Source organism: Stegodyphus dumicola, chromosome 5, assembly GCF_044657685.1.
Source record: "Stegodyphus dumicola isolate Sdum_Otavi_A_Nest chromosome 5, ASM4465768v1".
In the NCBI taxonomy this organism is placed as follows: Eukaryota; Metazoa; Arthropoda; class Arachnida; order Araneae; family Eresidae; genus Stegodyphus; species Stegodyphus dumicola.
This window is the reverse complement of record NC_140772.1, coordinates 106155771-106174578: the sequence shown is the minus strand read 5'-3', so window position 1 is coordinate 106174578 and position 18808 is coordinate 106155771. Positions and strand designations below refer to the sequence as shown.

General features: G+C 35.6%; 1 protein-coding gene across 7 annotated transcripts in view; it reads left to right on the top strand.

Annotated features, from left to right (window-relative positions):
- The window catches only part of LOC118188578 (SPARC-related modular calcium-binding protein 1-like), a 426446-nt gene that overhangs the window by 111109 nt on the left and 296529 nt on the right, over positions 1–18808 (top strand). The gene's annotated exons all lie outside the window — the stretch shown is intronic.

Here is an 18808-nt window from a genome sequence, read left to right as displayed (position 1 = left end):
TTGCTTGTAAGCATTCACTTTTAGCATCTACAATTTTATGCTTCTAGACTAAATTCTACTTTTACATAACATTCAAGTATTTACATACATTTACAAAATTTTAATACATATGCTTTTTACAATTTACCATAAAATGAATAAGAGAAAATAAATTTTTACTTTACTCATTCTTCGCCAAGCTGGCGGCACTGAAAGTAAAATTCTTATTAATACAAGAATACGAAGTTATTTTTATCTTCAGCCAAATTTTGGCTTTAACATAACAGAATTAGTCTTTCGACCAACAGAAAATGCTTGTTTTTAGCTTTTACACTTAAAGAAAATAATACTTTTGCCTTAGCTAAATAAAGTAAAACAAAACTAAGTCTCAACCGAGACATATTGACTTTCGTCAAAACATAGAACTTCGTACTTATGCATAACATTTCGGAACAAAAGAGAAAAAAAATTATAGAAGGTTTTAACTTATCTTTGAGTTTTCGATGCTTGAAACTCCGTCATTCGTTTTTGGCAGAATTGGTCCCAAGTTAGAGGTTTCATGGATGTTAATCTTCTCCTTACTGATCTCCGAGTGTCGTCCACGTTGCTTTTTCTTTTGCGTCCTCTACATGCTGGCCTCTTGGCGGAATAATCGTCTGGTTGTTGGCACTTCCGTTTCTCCCTGGGACGGCTTGTCTTGACGTCCTCCGGTCTGGAGTCCTTCTTGAATTTCTTCTGTTCCTCGTATTTTTGTGCCTCCTGTTGGCGTTTCAGTTTCCGGAACGGCGGCCTTGTTGGCACCTGACTCTGTGGCCGTGTGCGCGTTCTCCTTGATGTGTAATTTCTCCTGCTATCCTTTGTAGGTGGTGTTTTTCTCTTTACCACGGTTTCTTTACCCGGTGCATCTGTATTTTTGTTTTTCTTAAACGCTGGAGTTTGAAAATTATATTTTCTTTTTGATACCGACGTCCGGGTTGTAGAAGTGCTAGGTCTCTCTTCAGTTCTCTGTTTCTTGGGTGGTGGAATAGTTGTTGTAGTCTCTGGACCTTCTCCTTCGTTTAGACTTGAGTCCTGCAAGAAACTTTTAAGGATTTCAAAATCATTTGGATTATAGTATTTTTTCACCTGGTCGGGACTTGCTTTACAGATTTCCCCTCTCTCGTTCTTAAGATATAAGACTACTCCTTTGATTTCCTGAATTACATAGGGGCCTTCAAACTTTGGAGCTAGCTTTGCCATAAAATTGTCTGGGGCACTTGATAAAGAAAATTTCCGCTTCAATACTTTATCCCCAACTTTAAAATCTGCTTCACGGCGTTTTCTATCGTAATATAGTTTCTGCCTATTTCTTGCCGTATCCGAGGTTTTAAGCGCCTGATCAATGAGCTTTTGCACATCTTTTTGTTTAAACTCCTGCTCTCTTTGTTGCACAAAGAATAATTTATCTAAAGGCGTAATTAACTTTCTGCCTAAAAATAATTCTGCTGGAGTTTTTCCCGTAGTATCATGATGTGCCGTTCTTAAAGCATAAGCTAATTCATTTATGTAGCCATCCCAGCGCTTGTGATGTGTGCTCACGTAAGTGCGAATTATTTTTACTATGTTTTTATTAACTCGTTCTGCTATGTTAGCCTGTGGTCTATACGGAACCATTTTGATATGGCGTATGCCAAGTCCATTGCATATGTTTTCAAATATTTGATTAATGAATTGTTTTCCGTTATCGCTAATGACTTTTATCGGTGCACCGTATTTTAAAATGTATCTGTGTAAGAATGCATCTGCGACTGTTTTGGCTGACGCGCGTTTAAGTGGAACAATTTCTATCCATTTTGAAAAATGATCTACTATTACTAAAAGAAAACGATTTTTATTTAACTCGCTCTGGGGGAAGAGACCAAGAAGATCTATGCCTAAAATTTCATTCGGAAATGTAGCGCGAATGCTATTTAAGTACCCGGCCGGGCTGTAATTAATATCATTTATTAACTGACATTGATTGCAGGACCTGACATACGCCGTTACTATTTTGTATAATTGCGGGAAATATACTGCCTCGCGTACCCTTTTTATAGTCTTTCTGACCCCTAGGTGGCCCGCTGTTTTTTCTTCGTGCAACTCCTTCAAAATGCTTAATCGAAGCGAGGCTGGGATGACTGGCTTATACTCAAGATTTTCGTTTGTTGTTTTCGTATAGAATAATAAATTATCTATTATTTCATAGTTTTTTGCTCTATTTCTTATCGCATCGATATCTGTGTGCTCGAAGCTTTCGGGTCTTTCAAATAAGCATAGATATTTCCAAATTCAGGATCAGCTTTCAGTTCAGTAGTAACCGTATCTCTAGAATCTAAAATTTTTGAAGTCAACACAGCGCATTTAAGTTCATTACCTTCCTCGTCCAGTTTTATACGAGAAAGTGCGTCAGCTACATTGTTTTCCTTACCCGGTTTATATTTTATTGTGATATTATATTCTTGGAGTTTTAAAGCCCATCTTATTAACCTGGGCGTTAGGTTTTTTCCCGAGTAAAGTCTACCAACAGCCGCATGATCCGAAAAGACTGTTACTGGCGATTTGCCGAAATAAACTCGAAATTTGTGTACAGCCATTAATACGGCTAATGTTTCTCTTTCTGTAGCTGTATAATTCCTTTGTGTCTGATTCAATGTTTTACTAAAAAATGCCACCGGATGGTTATTTTGCATAAGAAACGCACCCACCGCATAGTCTGACGCATCTGCTGCAATTTCCAGGTTTTCGTCCCCCTCAGGGAATTTTAAAACAGGGGCATTAATAAGCGCTTCTTTTAATCTTTCAAAAGCTGTGTTAGCTTCCGCTGTCCACGTAAATTTAGCCCCTTTTCTTTTGATTACTAAGAGTGGTTCAACAATATTAGCGAAATCTTTTATGAAAGATCGATAGTAAGAACATAATCCAAGGAAAGAAGAAAGTTTCTTGGCGGTGTTGGGCGGTGGGAAATTCTTAATAGCTTTTATTTTTGAACCTTGCTTTTCTATACCCTTTTGCGAAATTTTATAACCGAGATATTTAAGTTCTTTAGTTGCGAACTTGCATTTTGAGGTGTTAATTGTAAGACCGGCCTCTTTTAATAATTTAAAAACTTGTTCGAGGTCATTAATGTGTTGTTCCAACGTACTACTCGTTATAATTATATCATCTAGATAAATTAAAGTTGATTTTCCTAGGACAGGCTTTAGAACAATGTCCATAGCTCTCTGGAATGTTGATGGGGCCCCACACAACCCAAAGGGCATGCGTAAAAATGCATAAGTGCCCGATTTTGTTATAAACGCGGTTTTATGTATATCTTCGGGTCTCATAGCTATTTGATGGTAGCCAGACGTTAAGTCCAAAGTAGACATATATCTTGTCGATTTGATCTGTCTAATGATCTCGTCTATAACCGGCAAAGGGTAAACTGGAAATTTGGTAATACTATTTAGTTCTCTGTAATCAATAGCAAACCTCCAAGCCCTTTTATCCGAAGGAGGAAACTCGTTCTTTTTCCTACATAGTACGACTGGACTCGCGTACTCACTATTTATGGGCGTTATTATTTTATTCTTTAACATCTCCTGAATATGTTCTTCGATGATTAAGTCTTTTTGTTTGTCATAACGGTATGGCTTAGTCCTACAAGGTTTTTCGGCATTTAATTGAATCTTGTGCGTCACGATTTGGCAGTTTCCTGGTTTTTCTGAAAACAAATGAGAAAAATTACTCACCACTTGCTGTATTGCTTTACTTTCATGGTCATTCAGATGGCTAAGGTCCACTTCAGGTGTCTCCACAGGTTCCACCACCCTCTGGTCCATCTCCAACACCACGGAACTATCTTGAAAATTTAATTTGGCCCTCGCGGCCCTTAGAAAGTCCATACCTAAAATAAGAGAGTGTTGCAGATCTTTCACGACAAAAATTAATACTTTGAGACTTTCCTCTTTTACCTGTAAGTTTAATGATAATTTCCCGATGCAGTGACATGTTTTTCCTTGCGCCGCTATAATTTCCGTATTTCTGGTTTTAAATAATCGTATCCTATAAAAATTCTTTTTGAAGAAATTTTCACTCATAAATTTCCTTCTGCTCCTGTATCGTTGAGGGCTTCTACTGGTACATCGCCAACCAGGACTTGTATAATTGGTAGCTGTGAGTTTTTTACGATGACCGTGTTTAAATGTCTATTTGAGGGTTTTTTTAAAACTTCCGAGGTCTGGACCCTCCCTTTCACAGGCCCCTCTACTCGTTTAAAGCTTTCTTTTCAATCTGTGTCTTCTGGGTACGCGGATGTTTATTTTCAAATTTTCTTTTTGGGCCTTGACCTTCGAGTTTCGATGCGTTAGCTTGATAGTTCTTTCCCCCATAAGAGCGATTTCCATTTCTGGTTTCCTCCTTCCTTCGGGTACTTTGAGAATATGTTTCCCCTCTCGCTTTTTCCGCTATTCTGCGATTTTGAAACTTCACCGCCAATTCGAAAAGTTCCTGCAATGTGCTTGGGTTTCTAATTTCAAAGTAGTCTTGGACAGCGGGTAACATACTTGGTAATATTATTTCAATTATCTCCGCATCGGGTTTCTTTCCATACAGCATATCCGTTAGCTTGATTTTTCGTAAAATAAAGTCCGTCAATTGTGCTGTATCCCGTTGATAGAAACTATATAGTTCGGCTTCCAGCCGTGCGCGATCTTTCACTATGGGGAAGGTCTTTACTAACGATTTTTTGAAATTTTCAAATATATATGTCGGGCTTCCAAATTCCCCTAATAAAAATTTGCCTATGTTTTTCCACCATAGCGCGGCCTGTCCTCTTAGTGCTGATGTGGCGATGGCAACTTTTTGTCTTTCAGGCACAGGGTAGAGCTGAAAGTGGTTTTCTAGACCTTCTAGAAATACCGACACCGAATTTTTTCCGTCGAAATAGACGTTTGGCTTGATTGACGCTCTCAAAGTCTGGACCAGGTATCCAAATCCTTCTAACTGAGTTGTCATTTCTTGGTGTTGTCCAGCGGCTTCCATCCAATTTTCGGCCATTTCAGTTCGATAATTGTTCGGGCGCCAATATAACGTTGCGCGCCTCCAACTTGCACGCAACCAAGAGGTGACTGTGAATGCTGTATAAAACACAGAGTCTTGTAAAGGGTTTAAGTCCCTTTTTATTCAACGTAATAAATTACAATTGCGTCCTCTTGACGCTTACAGACAGTGCCAACTCGGCAGTCAAATAAAAATAATAACCTGAAAAGAAACTAAAGACAAGACTCTAACTACGAGGCTCTCTAAAATAACTAACTCACCGCGTTTTACAATACCGCTGCTAATTCAGCAGACTTGAAGCTCACTGGAACGATTACCACTACTTCCCGCCAAGCACATAGGCCGAAACGCGGGGTTCTTCAATTCTCGCTAACTACCTCCGCGCTCGTGCAGTAAGAATATCACACCGAACTCGTTTCCTTCTATTTAAATCAGAATACTTCCGCTGATAATTTGAATGCTTGCGCGTTCTACTCAAATTTACATATTCTGGCATTGGCAGTTCCAGGGGAAAGTAAGGCTTGACAGGAAAGATAGTTTAAACTTAAAATAAATGTTAGTTAAAATAAATATAAACCCTACAGTGTACTTAACCACATACCATCAGCAAAAAAAATGACCCAGAACCTTGTTGATTTCATTTACAGATGGCAGGACATTTTTGCAAATTTAGGAAGACCACAAAGGCAGGCTGAGAGAGCTACTTGTATTTAGCAGACCACAGGTTTAGAAACTATGGTTTAGATAACCTAATTTTTAACTCATTCCTCAAAAATTTCTTTCCAGACGTTTTCAAAAATAAGGTAATTACTTATTTCAGAGTCCCTGTCAGTGTCGTAGCTAGGGTTTTCAGCGCCCAGGGACAAGTGAAGATTTCGCGCCCCCTACTGCTTGCCAAGGATGGAAAACATTTAATTCTAAAATGTCGTAACATCAGTTTGGCGCTCCTTGGATTCTGCGCCCGGGGACAGATGCCCCCCTTGCCCTTCTCTAGCTACGCCCCTGGTCCCTGTCTAGATGTTTGTTAGTAGTTTTCTTTTTCCCCAACTTCTCGCAAAACATTTACAAAAGTTGAAAACAATTTCCTCTTTGTTTTCAACCTCAATATTAGTTTTACCCTCCCCTCTTTCTAAGCATTTTAAAAGCAGTTTTTATGGATTCTCTTCTTCATAGACTAAAAGAAGCAGAGAGAGAATTTTGGTATTCTTTGCAGATAATTTCTTGTACAAATCTTAAAATTTAACCATTTAAATTAAATCATCACGTTTTAAGTATTTGAATTAAGTTATAGCAATAAATAGTAAATTTAATAATTACTGAGAAACTGAATGATTACGAATTAATCGTAATGAAATGAAATCGTAAAAGCAAACAATGAGATCTGCTTATTCTTTAAAATAAATGGGACTTATATGGTTTATATATAATTATATTACTGATCTATTGATTTGTTTATGTGAACGAAAAAAGATTAGTTTTACCCCTTCATCCACCCCAGCACTCCAAAAAATCTTCCAGATGTAAACCTATGTCCATATTCTCAAAATCAGTATGTTCGAAATTGCAAGACATGGTCCTTGTATTACAAAAATATAGTGTAGTAATGGCGATGCTTAAAATCTTACCCCAGAATCCGATTCTTCACGCCCAAAATCTTAACAAAAGCCCTGACATCGGCAGAAAAAGATACGTGGAGAAATTCCAATTGACAGACGGCCCGAGTAACTGGGCTCCGTTGCCTGACAATCGTGGGACTGCTTTACACAGATTAAAGCCCAGACCTCCGGATATTTATTTGTACTAAATAAAAAAAAAAGTTTTACATGGGCATACAGAGCCGTTTTTCTTTACAGAGTTATGAGTTACCTTGTTCTGTTTTGGTCATAATGATACTTTTTGACATGACATGCATAACACTTCAGACTAACTTTATACTTTTACATGCTAATATTTCAGAAACATTTGGTAAATTTTAGAACATTGAAGACTTTTTACAGCACATGACACATTTGATACATTTTACAATACTTTTTACAACACATGATGCTTGATTATATATATAATTGAATCAAACAGGATATGATTCACAATGCTAATGAGTAAAAGGTGTTACCTGGCTAAAATATTTAAAACCTATTACAACATTTGACATCTTTAGCTGAGTGCAATACGACCAAGAGATCAATATACTACTCTGAGCTTATTATTACTATACATACTGCCTGCATGTAATACGTGATATGCAACTAAGACTTAACAGTGCAGCAAGGAGGACTTGCATTACTTCACTAACACAATACACGATGCATAATACAGTACATGAGGCATTAACACAGGATTACATTATTCCAATACAGTACTATACAACCATTACATGCTATACATAATTTAAATACGATTAATTAATACCATATAAAATTACAATACGAAGCAGCTAGGAGTACAAACAAAATGTAACCAGCTCTGATCTCTACTTTTTATGTTACAGATTTGCACTACTTGAAAACATTGGAGGGACTAGCCTGTTGGAAATCAGTTAGTAACGGCTAGTTACTGTAAGAAAGGGTGAGTGTCTTATCACTCAGTCCCTTTACTCAGCATGAGAGGAGTCAGAAAAAAAAAAATCCTCTCCTTATTTCGGATGAACTTAGCATCCTGCCAATCATTGAGATGCTTTCATTTGGAACATTACTTATCAGGCTGCAGTGCTGCATTATGTCTCTAAGCTTCCTATGATCAACTGTATTCTTTGTTAGGAGTTCTGCTCATTTTGGCTTATGGACTTCTAACGGCTTCTTTAAGTGGATTGTGCTTGTGTTTGGACACTGGAAAAGGTAGTGATCTGGATCACCGACTTCTCCGCATTGACACTCATCCGTGATTCTAAGACCGAATCTGTAGAGGTAAGATTGGAAGGGTCCATGGCGCGAGAAGTACTGAATTAAAAAGTTCGTGGTACTTCTTTGCTCTAGCTTTACTTTGGGAAAGAATGAGTAGACTCCCGTCTGCCTGTTTCTCCTGTTAAACATCGTCTTTGCCATTCTTCTACCAGGTCTTTCAATGTCTTTTTCATGTAGGATTTTCATGTAGGAGTTTCGATCCTATTTGTATCATTTGTATCATATGTCTTTCTGGAGTTTCGATCCTATTTGTATCATAAGTCTCTCTGGAGTTTCGATCCCATTTGTATCATTTGTATCATAAGTCTTTCTGGAGTTTCGATCCTATTTGTATCATTTGTATCATAAGTCTTTCTGGAGTTTCGATCCTATTTGTATCATTTGTATCATAAGTCTTTCTGGAGTTTCGATCCTATTTGCATCATTGGCTGCCTCTTTTGCTAATTGATCAGCTACTTCACAAGTGGTCACTTAAGCTGGTTCTTTTGTTAGTGCAATTTTTCCAGTCCTTAGAATTGGTATTGCTACCTTGTTCTTCAATAAGATCGAAAGTTATATTTAAAACTTATAATTCATACTTTTTTGCGTACCATGAAGACCACCAATAATATCACATTTCGGAGCAAATTTTTTTTTTTTTTCACCCCCGAAGAAAAGTGTGTTACTTTTACGTATTATTTAAAATCTTGTTCTGGAAAAACTGACGGGTAAAAATAACGTAAAGGATCTGGAACAGGGGTTTTCAACCGGTGGTACGCAAGAAAAAAAATAGGAAATAGGTGGTACGCAATAGGTGGTACTCGTAAATTTATGCGATCTGAGTTTTGTTCAAGAGTGGTGGTGGTACTAAAAAGGTTTTCAATTTTTGTTTAGATGGTACGCGTTAGTCGAAAGGTTGAGAACCGCTAATCTAGAAGCATCTTTTCGCAAGTACTGCCATTGCGCGAAACATAAAACCTTTAATTTACCTTCCATGTAACTTCGTGCATACCAGGTTCTTAGACTGGTCCATTTCCTAAAGTATCAGGTTTAAATTTATCTTTCAGATTTAATCACTCTGTTAATGACTCAAGCCAAACATATAGTAATAATTATGGGTACTGCTATATCTGTGATTGAAATTAAGTTATTTCGAAGCAATAAATGCTCTCCTTAATGGCTGAAATCTTTTTTTCCTAATAATTTTTCTAACAATGTATCTAATTGATATAAATTAAATACACTTAATTTGTAGTATATACAGATGTGATTTTATCAAAATTTGGCATTGTGTTGTCATTAACATAAAATGTTTTTGTCCTCGTATTTTGCGTAATTTTTATATAATATTTTTTATTTTTAAAAATTTTTCTAATGTAGTTTTTTCTTTAACTTAAAGAGAAATTGTTCCAAGTTTCTTCTTGAAAGTATTAGACTATATGAAGTCTTCAGATTGCATTTATATCAAAGATATGTTTTATCGTTTTTTGATTACTCAGAATGTTGGAATTTTTGTTGTGGCAGCGGTTAATCTCATTCATGCTAAATGACGAAATGAGAATTTTACAAATCCATGACTTTTAGTCACATACAAATTCGTACTTAGATAATGCTCCGTATGAACAGGTAATATATATGGCTTCGTATGAATAGGTCATGCTCGCCGATAATACCGTCCTCTTTCATGCGCTATTCTTGTAATAGACACAAAGTTTAATAAAGTGAACAGAGTAAGACATCAGCATTAAAAAAAAAGAATAGTAAAGTATACTGTACGCTGCTAGTATGTAATGCTTCCTTCTTTCTTTCTCTCGACGTGTGAGAATAAGGGATTCTAATCTTTTGGCCTATTTCTCAAGTGGAGATAAAATAATGAAAAAGCGTAGTATCAAATACAATTTCAAGAGATAACAACAATAAAAACTGCATTTTTTTTTCGGGCAGAGCGCTGCAAGTGAAAATGAAATATTGGTTCGAATTCTCATAAATATTTTTTCCTGTTGGTGAGATTATTGAGAGAAGGCAATACTGAACGCGCTAGGGTTGCTATTTTTCACATACTAAGTGCTTTAGTTTGGTGCGTGTTTTGTAACTTACAAACTGCATATTTAGCTACGAAAATGTTTTTAAGTGGATATTAATTAGACGATATGGTAGCGTGATTGTAGTTTGCAATCATGTTGCTTTATCGTTTTTTAGTAAGTGAGCATATTATCTTTATTTCCATATTCACTTCGAGAGATTTAGAGAACGTCGAAAACATAAATTTTTTCTAAGAAAAGTATCAGATTTCACATTCATTTAAAGCTTATCGTCTTCAGTGATTAAAACCTCAACTATCGGGTTTTAAAATTCTAATTAAGCTACTCCACGCAGTAAGTATCCGGAAGTTTGCAGTTTTCGAACCTCGGATTTCCATCCGGAACGTAGAATTTCTTTCCAAATACGGGCCGACTGAAGACTAGCTAAATCCTGTGGGGAGAGGAGGCGGATTTTCGAACCACAAAGATGTCTTCGTTCCGTTCGATAATTCTACGGTCAATACGTTGGAGGACCCTGATGAATCATTCCCCTAATCACTCTGCTCGTGGTAAATTCTAATTAACTTCGGAACTCATTAGGTTTCGCGTGTAGCTGGATATGGAATGGCACTTAAAGGTCAGGTCTGGTCTTGATTCATAGCGACTGATGGCTAATTAATGCTTCAGGTATTTGTTTCTGAAGGAAGAAAGAACTAACAATTTTCATATTAGCGGTGGAGATGTTTCCGCATACTCCACGAGACGTTGCCGAATTGGTAATGAACTTTAAAAGAGTAGCTAAGTGTTATCATATATAGCATGAAGAATGAAAATTGAAAGAAGAAAGCGTGGAAAATGAATATCTGGAACTGTTGTTTACTGTTGGATGTTTTAAGAAATTTTTATTCAAACCTGAAAGACATCGTTCGTAAAAGTATGGATAATATTTTGCTTGTAATTTGCAGGTTGAATATTCTGTATTCGGAGGCTGATCAGTTTAATTTATTTTCAATCTATCTGATACGTCTTCCCATGGAGTAACATAAATAAGAATATGCAACAAACTAAGGAGATTAGTTTACCGTAAGCGAGTAAAAGTCGTTTTGCAATCAAATGCATTGCAATAGCATCAGCACAGACGAAATTCGGAAGCTTAAAAACTTATTTCGACTTTAAAATGGTATTGTTAGTTTTTAATAAATGGTTGGAAGGGAAATAACGCGTAGGTAAAGGAGCTAACTAATTTTTTACTTAGCAAAAAAATCCCAGTAATACTTCATTCCAAGCAGTGGCCATTTGCAGAAAATTTTCCATATAGAGAGCAAATATATGAGGCAAATAATTTTATCAATAAGTTTTCATTTAATTTAGAGGGTTCACTAGTACACTGTAGATTGATTACATGATTGCCTGAATACAAAAGTGCATATTTTACTCGATTCCAGTAAGTGACAAGTGCCTCACTTGTTTCCAGCCCGAAAGTTTCATTTGATATAAACCTCAAAAACAGAAATCTGCTCATATTATGAGTTCACATCTTCTATCAAAGGCTCAGTTATTAGAATTTTTTAAATTTCAGGTAATTTTCTGCAGTAAATATAAAAACAAGTCAACAAATAACCTCTCAAAATGAGTTTGAAGTAACTGTCTAAATAAACCGTTAATGATTTTTCAAAATGAATGCATGAGCATAATTTCGATAACTCTCATCAATTCAATCGATACAGAGTCAATTACATTAACTTAAACAACAGTTTGTATGTTAGCAGAATCAAAGTTTAACTCTTTGATCTTTACTGGTTTTCTTATCGGTATATGTGTCATTTGCATCCTAATCTCCGAAATGTAAACTCTTCTCAGAATACTTAGTATGCATCTATGCTTCATGTACATTATTACATAAATTTCTATGGCAAATCATTATTTGGGTTAGTTTTTATCAATAAAGAATTTTGATTTTTCAATCATTTCAATGCATGAATAGGCTAAAGTTGATGGTGGATCACGTCAAAAACTGCTGAGAATGCAAGTGGTTGAAAACAGAGATTTGTAAAATAGCAAATGTTTCAGTTTTTATATTCTGTTTGATATATGAAGCACATGGCTAGAATAAAACCTATGAAAGAAATGTCCTTAAAATATTTTTTTATTCTATAAAATTTAAGGAAAGAATGCTCCGTCTTTGTCCCTTCGGCAGATTTCCACAGGTGAATATTTCACATTGGCTTCTTTTGTTCGACACTCAAAGAAAGGAAATAACCCTCCGCAAACAGGAGCACTGGAATGTCACATACTCGCACGTAATGTGTGGTCATTATTGAAAAGATGAGATTTTTGTGGCATAGGGTTACGCTGTGTGGTATAGATCAACATATTTTGAAGCAGGGTGGTCTAAGAACATGCCAATCTCTTAACATGGTAAAGCTATGCTATGCTGTTACTGTTTGTTACTTTTATGAGGGATATACTGTTACAATCACTATGTGGTTTCTGTTTGCAGTATATAAAAGTTATACCCACCTCCTTACTCGGCTTAAAAGTCCCTACCCGGATTTTATTTTCGCAACCTTTGGTCGCAGTCATGTACTTCCAGCGATAAAAGTGTTTTAAACGACGAAAATATTTGTCTTCGCAACGGCAAATTAAAAAAAAAAAAAAAAAAAAGGACAAATAACAAAATATAACTTTTAATGCAGTCTCCCGGTTCTTGTACATGTATTTGGGAAAGATTTAATACCCGGTATGAAAAAATAAAAATACAAGAAAATTGATTCCCGACGACAAAAACTGATCGGGGTATTAAATTTCAAAATTTGCGATTTTTGATATCATTTTCAATTTGCCTCAGGTGATCGGTTAATTAAGTTAGAATAATTCGAGGGAATAAGTTTAAACGTAATGCAGCAAAAAACGTGTATAATTTAATAGGCTTTACAAGCAAGTCATGTGTTGTCCACATCAGATTTTTTTGAAGTTACTCAATTGTGAAATACCTCGACGAAGTCATCCATTCTTTTAAGAGCATATGTTATCCTATTCAGTACAACTAAAACAGAGAAGGGAAAAAAAAAAAAAAAAAAAAACACTGGTGAATTCCTCTTTGAAATTTTAGAACGTAAGTTTCCAGAAGGACTATGATCTCAAGTCTTCGGAATACAAGCTCCACCCTCTCCAACTCAATTAAATTAATTTTTCATTTATCTTGGTTAAAAAGCACTTTTTGTAGAAAGAAATTTCATGCAGTGTAAATCTTTGACATGCTCATTTGTATGGTCGTTATTAAACAAGTGTATTGATAATCACTGCAAAGCATGATGAAACTTTTCAGAAGCTAACCTGCAGCAGGTAATCATTGACTCTCTTCATTTACTGGATATTTTTTAACACTGTCATGTCGTTAAGGCAAAATGCTACTGAATTCAGATACGAATGTGCTATATTCAAGGAGGCCTGTTCACATATCTCTAATGTGCATTATTAATAATGCTGATTTCATATAGCTGAAATAACTTGAGTACAAGGATGAGGATGCGGGAGAAAAGAAAAAGAAGAAAAAATACTTCATTGTTAGGCAGGGAGCAAACTATCATTCTGTACTGATTTACGCTTTAGAAACAGTTTTCATAATTTGCAATAATAGTGCTAACCATTAAAAAATGATATACTAGATATATCAAAATTCACTAAATTATTATGAACTATATACACTGCCTTTTAATCACTCTGTTTGTTAAGCAAGATGTCAATCAAGCAAGCATTAATTGAACGATAAAGATCTAATCCATGTCGTGTAACCTCTGAGAACTGGCAATTTACCACGTCGCGTAGATGATATGAAAGATTTTAAGCTTCGGAGATCGGCAGCACTGGCTTGTTCATGGTGAATGACAAAGGACTTGGTAACGTAACGTAATGAAACTCGAAAAAAATAAGACTTTTCTAAGAAGAAAAATAATATATCCATATAAGTTTAACAAAAGGAAACGGAAGCATCTGTGAAGAAAATTGTCGTTGTTAAAGTCAGCATATTATTGAACCATTAAAATGAAGAATCACAAGCTAGCGTGCCCGTAAAAACGTTCACCATGACTTTCAGCATTTGTTGGAAAAGTTGGAATTTGAACATGGTAAACAGAGACTGCACTTCCCTATGCTTATCTTAATATTAAGGCACTTAGTACGATTAATGTCGTATGAAACAATATTTCAGAATCCACGAATTGTAACCACTGTTCATTAAACTGAGGTACAGGAAGTCGTTTAGAAGGTATTTTTGATGTCAGAAACTTCCTTAGCGGAGTCTTCTCAAAAACTTGTTTTTTACTTCGTTGTAGTAATGCTTCGAAACAAAAAAAAATTCTGTAATTGAGCATGTAATCCCAAGAAGGAATTTAAATACATCCACGCATCCCAGCATCTCAATTTTGCCTCTTCGAAAGTTGAATACGTCGTATCCGGCTTGTTTATCTTAAACGACCGCCGTAGAAGCAGCAGTGAGTTTACATCATTAGTCAAATTGCGTTTCGGTTGCTAAGAGGAATAAAAAATTAAATAAATAAATAAAACGACGACGGCGTCGTAGGAGGCTCCAAAACGAAAACAGATCGCGTTATTTTCATTACGCCCTGAAAGTGATACCTGGCTGCTGGATATTTGCTTTATGGGCGATGCCTACCAGGCAAATGGCTTTTCTCGTCACTACGCACCCCACTTTTTTTTTTTTTTTTTTTAATTTTTCCTCTCTTGAGTGACAGCGAGAATCGTTTATGATGTGAATTTGAAAATTGTTGACGTTGATTAATTCGACGTTCGATGGGATTAAAGCGATGAGGCGTGTATCCAATATCGTGAGTGACGAATAAGGAGTAAATTAAGCAAGATGTACTTCGCTAGAGCGGCATATTGTAGCGGCGTGCCTTACGCTCAAGGAGTTCGCACGGTAAAATTCTTGCCTTAGTTTCGAACTTATGATAGAAATTTAAAACCTCGCATTTTTTAAAATGCTGAAAATAATTTTTATGAACTGAAATACAGTTTCAAAGAATCTTCCATAAGAGAGGATCAGAACACAAAGAAAAATCAGTTCATTCTGACCCTTAGAAATATATTTTTAATAACACTGCCATGTGGGCTTTTGAATGGTTTTCTGGTAATATCTGAATGCTTTGCGTAATCGATTATCCAGTAAGTCTCGTCCTCTTGTTTGTAAACCCCGTCATTGGGTTCTAAGGGCTCTTTATGAGTATAACTATACGAAGTTTTTGGAATAAGCTGGTATTTTTACAAATTACGTACTTTAAATTTTCGTACTATACAGTAATTATATAACTTTCACTTTAGAAATAAATAATGTATGGTTTACTTTCAAAAAACATGGTAGAGTACAAGTAAAGCATAATTACTGCTTTATTTTTACTAATATTAAATAAAAGAAAAAAAGTTAAATAAAAGTTAATATTACAGGTGATCTCGTTATGATAGTCGTTTCAAACACTTTAGAACAGTTAACATGATTTACTTAATGACGACTCATATACAGTTCTCAATAAATAGATTCGAAAGATCGTCTTTCCCACATAAGGCTAGCTATAGGAGAATGTCTTGGTGAATCCCGCAGACCGTCTGCCTGCTTCCATTCCATCTCACAACTCGAAGTTATCCGGCTCTGTGCGTCGAACCCATCTCGTCCACAGCACTTCCAACGGTCGTCTGACGCTTTGAAAGCTGTGCTACTTCATCATGCCTTGCTGAGTGGAAGTAGAAGTAAACGGAGTGGATGAATTTACTCCCACAATAATTTTTTTAAAATAAAACATTAAAATTGAATATAGAAATGAACATAAGTTTTCCTTGCATTTGTTTTCTTTTTAATTAGCAGATCGTAGAAAAATGCTTTAGTTCATATTTTTGTAAAATTAAAAAATCCCCATTCTTTTCTAAAATTAATTGGACATTTTCTATATTCATTAAATGGAAAACTGCAGACAGTTAATTTAGTTGAGAACTCCTCCCCAAATCATGCGTTCTTTTGTTCGAACATTTTAAGCTGTATATGCATCTGTCTTTTCCACTCAAAGAAGTTACTTTTCTTCTTCGAACCGATGTTTGTAAATATAAATACTCCTTTCACAGCAATTTACACAAAGCTAAAATAGTCTTGAAATTTCATTGGCTTGGGCAAATAATTAAAAATTGCCTGGGAAATAGAATGTTACATTACCAAAATTTTAACTCAGATTTCATTAGCTATTTGGCAATTCCTCATAGAATCTAATCCTGGCAAATAATTTGATATTGTTTATTTGCTTAGCATACTATGCAAGCACAATAAATCCTTGCCGAACGCGGACTTGCGGAGCGCGATTTTTCGTATACGCACTTTATTGATTGTCTCCATTCCAAGTTCTTCATTGTTTAACACGAGAAGTTCAATTATACGCAATACGCTGCAGAGCGTCGGCCGCGTTGCAGTAGTCCTCTTTACTGACTGGTTTTAAAATTCGTTCATTTAAAAAAAGTCAAATATTAATTAAAAAGCAAAATCCACAAAAACAATTAGGAGACAAAGTTCTAATTGTCGATAATGCTTTTAGACATGATACTGAAATCCTCAAGCATTTGCATCCAATTGTAAAGATTTTATTCCTGCCACCGAAAATTTTTTTCTTAATTTAACCAATGTATCAAGGAATCATAAAAACATTCGAAGCTTATTATGTTAGACGTGGTTTACATCTCTTCAAATAAAGCACTAGACAAAGAAGGGTTAAAATACTCCTTTGATTTGACCTCAAATGGATTCACAGATGGTCCTTCTTAGGCGCACACTTTTGGCTTCAACTTAAAAATAGAAAATGCAAAATGAAACTAAATAGAATAAACATCCTAAATTGCACTGAGTTGTTAGTTGACTCTTACGGCATAGACTAACAGGCACGTAATAAGCATGGCCGTAAACTAGTAAGCTTTAACTCCTAGCAACAACGTAGCTGAAGGCAGAACACGCTCTTCTCACTAACTTTATCTAACTGAAGTATCTTAGACTTCAGCTTAAATAGTAGTTTCTTCCTTATTTTGTATAAAGCGTGAAACTGAAAACTCATCCTGGTTGGAAAGCCTAGGAAAATGAGGAAGTAAAGGAAAGCTGTCTTAAAATAAAAATAATTTATTAGAAAATTAAAGTAAAACCCTACAAACTTCATACCGATCGTTATCTGTAGTTCAGTATCTGTATCTGTTTCTTGAAAAATCATTCTTTTCAATGCTTTCAATAACTTTGTAGATTTAAATACTCCGTAAAATTGACGGAAGTTTCTATATTTAGCATGGAAACATCAAATATGAGATTGTATTAAATGTACTTTATGATTATTGCCAGTTTCCCCCTGTTTTAACATTCGGTAAAACTACCGTGTTTTTGCCGTATTTTCGAATATACATGACAGTAGTCAATCTATGCACATGAGAATAGAATATACATGTTTTAGTACATGTAGATTTGTATTAAATTGTCATTTCACTACATTTTCTTACTTTTCATTGGGAATAAAGCAGAGACTAGTGGGCACAATGATTTATTTATTGAAACAAAAAACATGTTAAAGAGAAGAAAACTGATGTAAATTAGCTAAAATATCTTGAAAATTTTCAAATAAAAATGATGCTTAAATATTTTGTTGTGTGTCGGTGTTATAAAACATACACTTTTTTTGTTCAATTATCCCAATATCGTTTTAGAATCATGCATGCGTAATTATCTGTATTTTAAACTCTAATGCTCTTAGATTATAATTTGAATAAGAGTTTTTTAAGAGATACTTTTCAGAAAATTTTTTTTAAAAAATTGATAATGACCATGTACATAAATCTATAATGACTCAGAGTATCTAACTCGTATTTGTAACTGATTGCTCACCCTTAAGTTATCTCTACGATTTGAGTTATCGTGTTCCCTTAATCCTTACTGTAGATTTGAGGGGAAAAAAATTAACTTTATTCCTTACAGCTAATGACACTTAACATAAAACAACTTACCACCTCTGTTGCTTAAGCGGCTTATTGGAACTGTATATTAACTGGATTATAACTCCAGCAATTCTACGCGAAGCTACGGCACTAACTGGGTCAGACCAGTTACCTCCTACATGTATATAGAAGGTACTGGTCAGACAGACAAAGTCCAACTTTTAACACATACCAGTTTTTCCAATATCAGGCAGTTCTGATCAGGATCTCTCTCTTAGCAAACAGCAGCGGCGACAACAGCAAAGCTTCTGTTACGAATCATGCTGGTTATGATTTTAATTCTCATTTTAACCTACGCCGCTTAACATAAAATTTGCATAAACCTCTGGACTGAGCGAATACATGATGAATGAGGCATAAAAGAAAGAATCAACATAAAACTAATTACTAGTGTGTAGTAGCGTGTGGCCCCAACTTGTCAGCAATTGTGGTAGTGACTGCTACGAAGTTTGAATTTACACAGACACGTAAGAAGGGTTTAAAGCCCTTTTTATTTAACTTTTAAAGGGCCCACCAGCGGCCGAGCGGTAAAGTCGCTGAACACTGGTAGTTCGGTCCGAGGTTCGAATCCCGGGAACGGGCTGGCTGCATGGGCGTTTTCGTGGTTTTCCCCATGTGTAACGTGTATACGAGCCAGTTTCCCTAAGAAAGTCCTCCACGAAGGCATCCCTCCCCTTAGGCAGATAGCCCTAGTGTGCTTTCCCGTGATTAAATACACCAACACCATTCAACTTTTAAAATAACAGCTGCGTCCACTTGACGCTCACAAACTACGCCGACCCGGCGGTTTAACTGAAAAAGAATGTAAAACTGAAAAATAATGACTAGATGAATAAATAACAAGAT